Raw genomic sequence first — 10,016 nt, forward strand, 5'->3', positions numbered from 1 at the left:
CTCTTGATTACACCAGATATTTGGTAGTGAGAGACTCGTCAGTATCGTTTCAGAGTTTATCTGGAACAAAATCACAGATAAAATTAAAAAAATATATAAATGAATACTCCCGAAAGACTTGGATCTCATTAAAGTATATATTTTATTCTAACAGATACTCAATATTTTTTTGTGACGAAAATATTAATATTTAATATTTTAAAGAATAGAATTTAAGTTCAGACAATTTATATCACAACAACTAAAGTGTACTATGACACAAACATCACTAGATTTTGTTGTTCAGTTAGCTGACTATTCTGAGTACAAGTTGTTTGTCAAAATAAAACTTTTTGTGTGACGCGACTTCTGAAACTAGTGACGACGAAGAAAACTTTTGTAAATTGATTACATTGTAATGATAGATAGAGTTATAATTACGGTTGTTGTTGAAATAATTGTTTTGTACTTAATTTGAAACTTTTAGTTCTAGTTAGCTACTACCTAGATTCTCTTTCAGGATTTTCATATGTATGTTATAATTTTAAATCAAGTGAGTAATGTCTGAAAGAGTTATCGTGGTTATAAAACGAAAGGATTTACGTATACGAAACGAAGCCTTAAGAACTTACATTTAAATAAAGTTAAATAAAAATTTGTACAAATAAATTAATTATTATATTATAATTCAATTAACAATCTAACCGTGCTGATGATTTAACGTGTACCAGTAATCTTGTAAATCTCAAAATTTCTCAGAACTGAACATTTAATTGACAATAAAATCCCGTTATAATGGATTTCGCGTAGTTCTCGGAAGCTGGGTCGGAGATTTTACAATATTGTTTATGTATAATAATATAAAAAATAAAATTTATCTTCATTTTTAATAATTTAATTAATTTCATAGCTTTGGTATAAGCTAAAAGAAAACACTTTTTTTAATACTTTGATAGTTGATATAGTAAATTTATATAAGTTTCATAGAATGTGTTTGTTCAATAAAACTGTCACAACACGAATAAAATTAACAGAGAGATTTGATAGGGAATAAAATACTCTGAATATATTTATATTATAACCAGTAAAGTAATAACGTGTCACTGGCTTGTACATATTAAATTGGACTTATTTAGAACATTAGAATACATAAGTTATACATATGCTGCTTATGTACGCGCAACAAATTATAAAATAAATGAACATCGCCGGGGAAACGTCCTTGTATGGATAAAATATCATATAACGAGTGACGCTGCTGACTCCGCGGAACGAACACCAAGCCGTGTGAACCAGGAGATTCCTGACACCACACAAGCTATGGAATGGCATTGCTATCCTGACATCGGGGCAATCATGTAGTATTAGGTATAGGTTATAAGATTTAATTTGTAATTCTTATTATAATATACATATGAGTAAGTTTCGTAGATTTCCTGAGTCTCTGGTTGTCACCCTATATAATTTGCTGTCCTCATACCAGCGATGTATATGTATAACTTTACCAAAATTATGGAGAAACAAAGTTTCCCGCCAACTTTGCTTTTAGACTGAGCTTCTAACCAGGAATAGGTGTTAAAATGAAATTCTAATTTTCATAATCTCTTTCAAAATTGGGGAACCAAATTAATGTAATCGTATAATAAATGTTTATAATAAATTAAATTTTTAATCGTATTAGCTATATATTGCTATCGTTTATTTTTTAACAAACTCATTTGATTTCATTTAATAAGATATTATGTTTAAATCTGCACTAACATTATAAAGAATTTTCATTCTGCACTAATATTTATACAATATTTTTTGTATGTGTATGTTTGTCATGAATAAACTTAAAATCTACTTTGCCTATTTGAAAAATTCTTTTACCATTGGAAAGCTACATTCACCTTGAATAACATATTCTATATATAGCTATAAAATAAACAACAAAAAATATATAAATAAAGGTAAAAACATAACAAAAATGTTTTATGTACACCCGTGCGAAGCCGGAACGGAGAACTAGTGTTATATAACCTGCAATGATTACATAATTTTTAATAACTACCGTGTGCTTCTTTAAATGTGTGATAATTTAATTTTCATACAGGCGTCCTGGCTGACTTAATGCCTGGATACCTGTGGATTGATTCATGTCTACGTTTCCTTAAACACTGAAGACACATTAGTATACAATATACAAAAAGATACCTTATTATTATTTATAATAAAAATATATTTTATCTTATCTTTTCAGACAAACCTGGGAGTTTTTCTTTTCCCTCTTAATGCAACCTTATATTAATCTTTGTATTAACTGATAAAACTTGTTTAATAAATAATATTTAAATTTAATGTCACCTCTAATACTTTAAATGTGTATCAAATGCTAAGAAAGTTTAATAAATTTAATGGTATTAAAACGACAACATAATATATACTCATGTAAGTCACAGAGTTGTATAGTTTTCAATGAAAACTGTATTAAATAAAGGAAAAAAATATCGTCATTGTCTTATTTCACCCTAACATGAATTTGAGTATTTATTATTAACTGTAACTTTAGGACGTTTTGCTATAAATATGAAATTTTCGTGATAATTTTGTGATTTTGAATCATCAATTTTAAGTTTGTAATGTTATAATTCTGTCATCGACGAAGCTCGGGCTTCAGTGACATTTATGAAACATTAATGAACCGAGGAAGCAATAATTTAACCACTTGAGTAATATTCAATTATTTATATTAAAACAAGTCAAAAAGTATCGGTTTATTAAAAAAAAAATGTATAATTATGTATTTTAACGACAAAGTACCTAGCTTGTATGTGTCATAGAATAAAGACGATGAATGTACTAGAACTCTCTAGTGTACCTAAGATTGATTACTATATATAGTGTATAGACAGAATGAACTTAGTAGATAGGGTGGCAACCGGAGGTTCCAGGAAAATTACGATTTCTACTTATATGTATATATTGGATTTATTATAAAGTCATTATTTTAAAGAGAGGAAGCCAGCCTCGCTGACGTCACTAATGTCACTTGTTTCAGTACGTTCCAGATATTTTAAAATGAAACTTCAATTCTTCTAAATGTTCTTGTATTTCTCGAAGGTTCTTCATAATCACATTCTTTATGCTCCGCACTCGCTGAACTCTGCAGTCCGCTGTCGTGCGTCCAGACGTCATATTTATACCAGAATTCAAACATAGTTCTATTCTCCTTTTAAACAGTCTTTGATTTCGTTTTACTTTTAACAATAGTAACGACGACCAATAAGTTGTTATAACATTTTTGTCTTAAGAGTAATGGGAAGGACATTGTGTTCACAGAAACAGTACAGCTGACTATATTTTCATTATTATTCTTCTTCTTCGTCTTCGTTTTGGTTAGAATTATTATTCTCCTATTTTAACCTTTTCTATGCTGGATTGTCATTTCATCTGATGATGAGTAGAAATAAAGCTCGGCCAGCTAATCTATTATATACGAGTAAATGTTTCATAATCTTCACATATGTATTATTTATTATACAAATATTAAATCAAAACTATTATAACATTTCCTCGCGTGCAAAATATTCAGCGTACGTTGTGTTGAAGAAAATTGTTAGCGTCGCGTGACTTCGACGTTCTGAAGACAGTTGTGAAAACTTTCTTTATATTCACTGTACTACTATTGAGAAAATTTGCATAGATTTACTTCTATAACGAGCTGTTTATAATATTATATTCATACTGAAAGACATGTTCCATACACTGTCCAAGTTGCATGCAAAATCGATTATTTGGGATCTGTATTAATGTATATAATATAAAATGCTGGTTTTAAATATAATTAAGAATAATGCTTAATTTAGTTACGTTTTTATTAAATAATTCTTAATTCTCCAAATAAAATAAACAAAAGCAAATTGCCAACTCGTTGGACTGTTATTTTTATTTAATAACAATTAATAATGAATGTGTTTATTCTTTGTATAATTGTTTTTGTGGGTAAGATCGCTGTGGACGCTTTGAGGCACTATAAAGTTTTATGATTACTCATTAATAGCACTACTTAATAATTAATAAGCAGAGCGTAAAGTATGAGTGCCTCTAATATTGAATGTGGCTTTCATAATGTGTCGTGAAACTGAGATCACTCTGAGGAATCTATTACGTCCCCATTTATTTAATATGTGTGCTGACAAACTAAAATGAACCCTGTGTTTAGTGGTGTAAGGTTTCCTTTATAAATAATTGGAATACATTTGAGTGATAAATAGTGTAATTCGGTGACCAGAAAATATATCCTTCGAGTACTTTAAGGGTTGACGAATGAAGGAAAAATTGTTACAGTAAGAAATGGTTTTATGAAAAAGCAAATGAACATTTATATATATCACATTTTTCTTGATTTAATGACAATTCATATTCTTAAAGAAACGTAGATTTTCATTCTTACCAATCATTATTTTAAGCGTCGTAATTATTTCTATGTAAATCTTGTGAGTTGAGACATAACTTAATTATACTTATCTGTAAGTCAAGTCAAGTCTATAAATCGAGTTAAAAGTGTCTTCATGTGGTAACCCTGGCTCAGGATGAATGCCTCCACAGATTCATTTTGATTTGACATGTTTCGGGTGTTGTGTTAATTGTTTCAGTTTGTTTAATAATAAATCTTTATTATATGAAAGCTGAACAAATAACATCTAGTTTATATAATACAATCAATAAAAATTGATTTTCAATATTTTAAGTTAAACTCTTGCTTAATTTTAATTAAATTTTCGTCATAGTTATAACGGTAATTTATGAGATTCCATCCAATCAATTTGACAGAAGTGGACTACAACACTGAAATTATATTTTCTATATTTAATGTCTTCTTTAATATTGTAATAAGAATATGACTGTATATTATTTTTGATAAATAATCATTTACTTTTAATCCAAATTTTAAATTAAACAAGAGTATCAACAATGTCTTCAATGTAATGTACATATAGTGAACATGAAACGAGATTGCTACAAAAATGTTTTCAGGAAATAACATCTCGAAGCCGTCCGTGACACAATACGGTCACGAGTTTAAATAAATCAATTAAACTTTTACAAGTTGACAACACAATAACTGAAAGTCCGTATCGTCTAGAAAGGAATCAAAGTTTAATTTAAGAGCTTACATTATACACAAGAAATGCAATTTTTGCCGACTGCGAATTCACAAAATGATAATACTTTAATCTTTCTAACATTTGGAATTCAGTCTGTAGTTAGGATTTTCTAAAATAAAGAAAAGCGCTTCAACATAATCTGTATATGAATATCTTTCCAGTAAATCCCAACCTCTGTCACTAGACAGATGTCAGTCATTTGTCATAACAGTCGTGACTGACAACTTTGATGGAAACCTGTGGATGTGACTATAATCTAGTAAGTTATTCAACTAGAAAAATAACAACGTGTAATACTATAAACCAATGTAATCTTATTCGATCACAGTAAGCCTGACATGAATTAAATATTAACCTATTTAACTGCTTGGATACTAACGTCCAGTCTTAATATAGAGAAAGTTAAATAAATGCAGACAGAATTTAGCTTAAATCGAACAATACGATTTGAAAGAAATAATTAAATTATGAAATCATTATTTCCAGAAAAAAGATTCACTGTTTTAGGTAGCTTATTTTTATTTTTTCATAAACGTAACAAGGGAACATTATTATTCACTGTTGTTATATGATAATGAAACAATGAAAAACTCGGGATTAAAAGAATAATATTGGTCATGATAAAATATAAAACATATGAAAAAACGTTATTCAAGGAACATTATATTTTAAATTTAATTTAAAAATGTTATCGGTGCGAGATCGCTTGCTGTTCGAAGGTTGTTTGCCAAATGTGGCGGTCGTACACATGAAAAACACAATTTATGACATGACTAGCGTCTGAAGTTTGTAGTACAGCCATAAAAGAAGTCCAAATGTCGTCTAGATAAAATAAATATCAATACTGAATAGACTTTGGTAGTGCGTCTGCATGTTCAATACATTTAAAATAAAACTTTCTTAATGATATAATAATATAGTGTGATAATGTCATTTTATTGTCTTATATGATATTACAGTGCTAAAATATTATTTCAAAAAATAACAATTTATAAATATATTTTATACAAATACAATTTGGTTATTGTTAAATAAGTTTCTTATTATTCAGAGTGGTTTCTTCTTAGTGTTGTCCTCATGGCAGAGGGACGGAATCGTCGCGGTTACTCTTGCCACCACAGCTGTCCAGGGCGCTCGATTCTGAGCCAGGTGAATATCGGCCTGCATTTTCTTCCCTGTGATCTCCCCAACTGCATAAGCCCATCGCATGGCCATACGTCCTCGGCTACTATTCCCTTCCATGCGGCCAGTGGTTATAAGTTTCTCTAAACTGTGCGATCCACCTACCACATGCTCGAAGAAAGCAAGAGTGCCTTGTGTGCAGATGTCCGAAGTTCCGTCCATGCTATCCGAAGCGTTCTTTGTCAGCACCACATTTCGAATACGTCGTCCCTCCAACGAGTCTGGGCTTTTAGCGTCCAGGATTCCGAGACGTATAAAAATATCGTGAAGACGAGTGTTCGCATTAGCTTGATTTTTGTTTTGCGGTTTATACCCCTTTTCCTCCAAATCCTCTCGAGGCTCTTCACCACCATTTTGGACATCTGCGATCGTCAAATAACCTCTCTCTCGATTGCAGTTCCCATCGTCAATGATCTGTGATGAAACACATATCTATGTTGACGTTATGCTTTCTGCTTTTCTCGATTAACTGTCGTATTTTTAAAATCTGCTCTCTTGTAGTTAGACCTCTTACGAAACCCGCTTGTACTTTGGGTATTTATTTATTGATGTAGAATTCCAGTCACAAGTTCACAATTCGCAAGAGGACTTTGCTGGCATTTGGGATGAGAGGAATGACCCTATAGTTTTCGCATTTTCACGTGGGACCTTTCTTGTGCAGGGGAACCACTGTTGACTCAGTCCAGCATTCTGGCCATTGATCAGTCGTCCAGACCTTCTGAATAATGTTGTGCATGATTTTGTTGTCGTTGATTCCCATGTTTTTGGTCATAACTAGAACTCCATTACTGCCCCAAACTTTAATTTCAGAGTCATCATGGCTGAGTCCGACTATTGCTAAAAATCCGGTTCGCTGTCAAGATAAACCAGCTCTGTATCCCCCTCCTACAAGGCGCTGTTGCTATAAAGCTGCTGACAGTATTGTCTCCAACGTTAAAGGATTGCGTCCTTGTCCCTAAGCGTAGCTCCATCTTCAACCTTTAAGGTCCAGTGCTTAAATTTAAATTCTTGAGCAAGGAATTTAAAGTTCTGGGACACATCCAGCGTGCAAGCCCCAAGCGAGTATTTTTCAATGTTCTTGCAAATCCAATCATTATACCCTTCTCTGTCTTTTCTTCAAAGCCTCTGGATCTCGTTGTAGAGTGCTATATAGCACTTTCGGTTATCATCAGATCGCAGTGCATCTTCTTCCAAGTTTTTCGCTCCTTGATTAGCTTTCAATTGCCCCTTGAGTGACGGAACTCAATAAAATATGTGTTATTGATAAAAAACATATTTTTAAATATTTTTTTTCTTAAGTTTGAATAAATATTTATATTTGTTATTGTATAAAATAAATAATTTAATTAATACATTTTGTTTCAATATTTTAAAATGTACTTTACTTTGATTTTACTATGTTTACGGAATAACTATCTCATGTAAGTATACGGCAATAAAATACGTGATAGTTCACAATCAACTGAGCATTTAAACAATAGTTTGTACCCGATATGTGTACGTACGAGTAATTCAATCTTTGGATTCGCTTAGCACTCTCTCGCTGAATGTAAAGTAATATGGATATAACAAAGACGTTAGCCGCAGTCAGCTTCGTGTTCGTAAAACTTAGAATAGGGGTACAGTTTGCTCGAGTCTCTTAGAACTCCTTGAGGAAAACGTAAATGAATATGATTCTCCTTCGATAGTGAGAATAAAAAATAAAATTAAGCATAAAGGATAAATTAAATTTTATAAAAAGTACATAACAATAATTTGAACTAAAATCATAACTTATTGCATTTTTATTATCAAAGACGCCGTCAACTGTACAACATTTATATAATTGTTGAATATTTTCAAATAAACAAGAATTAATATAAATTTATACTATAACTTTATTATCTGGATGTATTTAAATTCTCAAGTGATACATTCAATCTTAAATATGATCAGGTTTGATATTAAAGTTTTAATTTTTATTGTGAGGGCAACACAAGCCCTGCTCAAAGTAACATAACTCACCAAAATTGTTCAAACAAGCTCGTATATCAAAACCAAAAGGGAAAACTTTCTATACGGTGTGAATAAAACTGATTTAATTACACTACGTTGTGATTTAGGACGTCCCCAATAGCACTTACTTACTTGAAACTTATTCGCCGAATATTATTTTATCAAGAAAACTTTGTTCTCATTGTTAAGAATTTGTATTACTTACCTACAACAAAACATAACTACAATCAAATATGTTAAGTATAGGGAAGGTTTTGATTTACTGAACCGAGTATATTAGAGAATGTTATTCAAATACAATTTTGACATACGAATGAATTCTGAAATATAATTTACCCTCGTCAAAATCAATTAATAGTTTAACAGTTTGTATTTATTGTAATATAAGCTACAAAATAATTTATTTTAAACTAAACAAATATGAGATCCAACAAAAATGTAAAACCAAAAATATTTCAACTAAAATTAACTTTATTTCTCACTTGTTTTGATATGACATGAAATAGCAACCTTAAAACTTAACCTATCGCGTGTTATATTAGTTGGCACGCTGGTTTATTAAATATTGTATAAAACAAACATTAAAACCTCTCCGTGGGATTAGACTCAGTACATTGAAATAAAGCTTCAATGAAACACTATGCGTATTGTTTTTCAATTTTAGTAAAGGATTAAACCAAAAGCTATAGTGTTTTATTTAATTCTGTAATTTTTATTTTATTTCATAGCCTTCTGGAATTCAATTAGAATATTAAATTTATTTAATAATTTATAAAGTAAGTATCGTAAAATAAACCATTTAATACACATAATGCTCATCGCATTTTATACCTTACATTAATAGAAATACGGATAAATTTATATATTATTTAGTCATTTACGGAATATATGGTGTAATTTGATAAAGAAAAACTTTTGAGTTTACGATTTTGATAGGACTACCAACATTTCGGAGATGAAAATAAAACAAAATGGATTGTTATCATGTGTACAGTATATAATAGTCAAAGAGTATAAAACTTTATGAAAAACAAACAATACGTTAAAATTTAATCAATTTGTACTTTTATCTAATAACTAGGACATCGCCAGTCCTATGTCGGGATGACATCTGTCCCGCGGTTTGGTCGTGATTTGATACATTCCGGATGCTGCGATAATTGTTTAGTGAAATAGCTTTACTATTTCGTAATACATCGTTTAGAAGTTTTAAAATCCGTCGTAGAATTATTTTTTGCTTTTTTTATTATTTTTTTATTTTACTTCCTAGTGTTATTACAAAATAAATATCAATTTTAATATTATTCTGTATCCATTTATTATCTATTAGTGAAAATCTTAGACCTCATTATAAAAATAGTTCATTTTTGCATGACTTACAGACATACAAATATACCTCCTTACACATGTAGTTCTGCAAATTATAGTATTGAGGATCTCAATGTAGTTTAATTAATTTACACTTTAATTTAATTGTTTAAGCATCTTATTGCTAATAATATGTTAAATTCAAAGAGTTTGCTGTCGGTTTTTTACTTTATGCTTTGAGTGAAAAAGAGGAATGAATCGAAGAGTTTAAGAATTCATCTAGGTCGAAATATCTTCTTGGAACACAAGAAAAACCTGGAACGATAGATATACAGGCGCAGCAACACTCACGTTGAAAAGATATTTTATACTATTTAAATGATTGTTCTTTAATTTATTCTA

This window comes from Danaus plexippus, chromosome 26, assembly GCF_018135715.1.
Source record: "Danaus plexippus chromosome 26, MEX_DaPlex, whole genome shotgun sequence".
NCBI classification, from domain to species: Eukaryota; Metazoa; Arthropoda; class Insecta; order Lepidoptera; family Nymphalidae; genus Danaus; species Danaus plexippus.